Source organism: Camelina sativa, chromosome 9 (assembly GCF_000633955.1).
Source record: "Camelina sativa cultivar DH55 chromosome 9, Cs, whole genome shotgun sequence".
NCBI lineage: Eukaryota > Viridiplantae > Streptophyta > Magnoliopsida > Brassicales > Brassicaceae > Camelina > Camelina sativa.
In genome coordinates, this window is record NC_025693.1 from 2,996,777 (window position 1) to 2,999,735 (window position 2,959).

Here is a 2,959-nt window from a genome sequence, read left to right on the forward strand (position 1 = left end):
TAGAAAAACCAAACAAACAAGAAAAAAATCAATACAACAACAGCTTTGCTTCTTCAAGTGAATACACTGAAAACAGAGAAGTAAACTCATGTTTGAGTAAACAGAGAAGAAGTAAAGAATACATTGAAAAGAATCAATACAACAGCTTTGCTTCTTCAAGTGAATACATTGAAAACAGAGAAGTAAACTCACGTTTGAGTAAGCAACAGTTCTGAATTTCTTGATACCACCGTTTGGTCTAACGTCTTCAATGCTGTATCCAAGAGGAGCTTAGTAGAAAAGACTGTTACTACTACTACTATTACTAGACTTCTTTTTACCGCTTTTAGTCTCCATATCTCATTCACCTGTCAATGAATCATGTAAAGAACAGAGCAATTAAAAAAACCTGAACTTTGTTTCAGATTAGACCAAAGTCCAAACTCAGATACAAGTTATGCATTGAAACCATTTCAAAGGCCTCAAAAGGATAAAAGCATATCAAAAGGATCTTACTTGCTTTTATGGGTCATCAAATTCGAACATGTTGCCTAATAAATTTAAAAAAAAAAAAACTGAATCGAAGCATAAAGGTGGAACCTTTAGAATCACTTGAACAAACCCTAAACTCATAAAAAGGCGATTCACTGAAGAAAGATACTTACACGTCAAGAAAAAGGATTGTTCAAGTTAACAAACCAACAAATCTGATCAAACCCTCGAGAGCCAAATAACCTGTAAACGACGATACAAACACACAAAATAACAAAAGCATAAGTCTCGATCTGACTCAAGAGAATGATCAACGAACATTTTCAATATCCAGATCCAGAAATCAGAGAGACAATAATATAGATTTACCCTAATTAGATCAAAACAGGACGACAAGAATCGGATTCGATCGGGGAAAAAAGAAAAACAAAAATTATCTTTTCGACGTATGAGGTTCTATAAAAACAGAACAAAGAGGTTTTGATTTTAGAGTCTTCTAAGAGATCTACCACCTTTCAAAACTTTTGTTCTATTTTCTACCACATTTGATAACTCATTTCACCCAATACCATAGTTTTATAAGAGAAAGACAAAAATGCTACTTGTTTAATTTTACTCATTTCACGATATAAATACAAACTCTTGTCTATAGTTCATTCGAAATGATGAGGACTTGTCCATCTTGCGCACCATGTGTACTCGGAGAAGTCCACTTACCACTTATGGTCTGTTAACATGGAAAATGGACAAGTCCTCATCATATCCAATCTAACAATAAACAAGAGTTTCTTAAGTTGTCTACAGTGTTTGTACCAGAGATTGCACAATACTAAGTAAATAAGATTTTGGGGAAGAGTGGAGCTAGTCATTTTATTAATGAGAATTTGAGGTCGTCACTTACAAAAAGTCAAGATAGTTCGTCAGTTTTCAGGAAAACTAATAAACAAAATATTGACGAGCTCAGAAGTGGAAACGAATTACACAAAAGACAATAACAGTAATCGATGCAAAGTATTGCTCTCTGGGTGATGTCCGGAGATCAGGATGGTGATCCCAATAAATACTCTCTCCTTTTATAATAGACTGTTCACCTTGGGTTTCCTAGGGTTTTCAATGCAGATTTCCAAAAATACCCTCCGCAGAATTCGGTAGACCTTCTCTCAGAGTTGTCGGGCCAAAATCAGAACTTAAGAGGTTTAGTAAGTCTTGTTGGGTCGAGTGGCATATTGGGGGCAGCCCATATCCAACATACATAAACATCTTGTACTTTGTAGACAACATTTTGGTCTGCTAATTCTAGTCCACCATATCAACTTAATTTATGGACAATTTATTTCGACCTTCTCTATTTTTTCTCAGTTTTTCCTACCTATTACTGATTCCTTAAATTTACTCGATGGGATTAAAGACAATTAGTGGTGGTACCAGATCTGAGTTATTCTTGATAGAGAGTGTGTTGGTTTCCAAATCTGGCCTTTTTGCAGGAAATTATAAGAAGAGCAGTTTAGACATTTGAAGTACCCCATGTGGTATAACGGAAAATAGTTTTCTGTTTGTGGTAGAAGTGGAAAATTCTATATCAAATGTGGTAGAATATACTAAAATCCTTTGATTTTATAATCAAAGGCTAGTAAATTAAAATTACATATATACCCCTTATTTCATGACCAAAATGACAATTATTTCAATTTAATGTATCATAATTTTGGTATTAACGTTACATTACGAAAGTAAGGAAAAAATTTTACGCAATAATATAGAAGATTATTATATTAATATTTATATTAATTGTTTTTCTGAATTAGAGATATCGAATGTAATGTCAAATTATTATTTAATAACTATGGATTTTAATTATATGAGATACTTTGGAAAAAAAAACTAGATTAGAATTTAGAAATCAAGTTGATGATATATTGTAAATTTGTAATAGGTTAGGAGTTAGGAATTCCATACTCAACCTACATACTTTAGATTCTTTTAAAAATATATCTATAATTGTTTTGTGTGGGTCTAAAGTGTTTTATTTATAATTTTTCAACAGTGATCTATAGAAAAGATCGGATGATAAAATCAGGTAACAGCCAAACAACTTTTGTAACCATGAGAGTATTTGGGATAGTAATTAAAACAGGGTCTACGAAAGCTTCTTCAACAATTTGGGGATATCATCACATCAAATCCACGTTATAAAATGGATTATTTAAACATGCATGATGTTTGATACATTACAATTTACAAGTTAGCTGCGCTATTGTCTTCAATGTTTATATTGCTCACAAAATCATTTTCATCTACAATACACTACTAATGTTTCAACAAGCGATCACAAATTGAATTCTGGTTCTGTTTTAATTACATGGAAAAGGCTCATCGGCTTAAATAAAAAGCCCAGTCCAGAACAATAGCCCAACAAAACAAACACGTGATTAAAAAGCAACTCTATAGTCTTGGACCAAGACTCTTGGTGCGTGGAAGACAAGAAAAG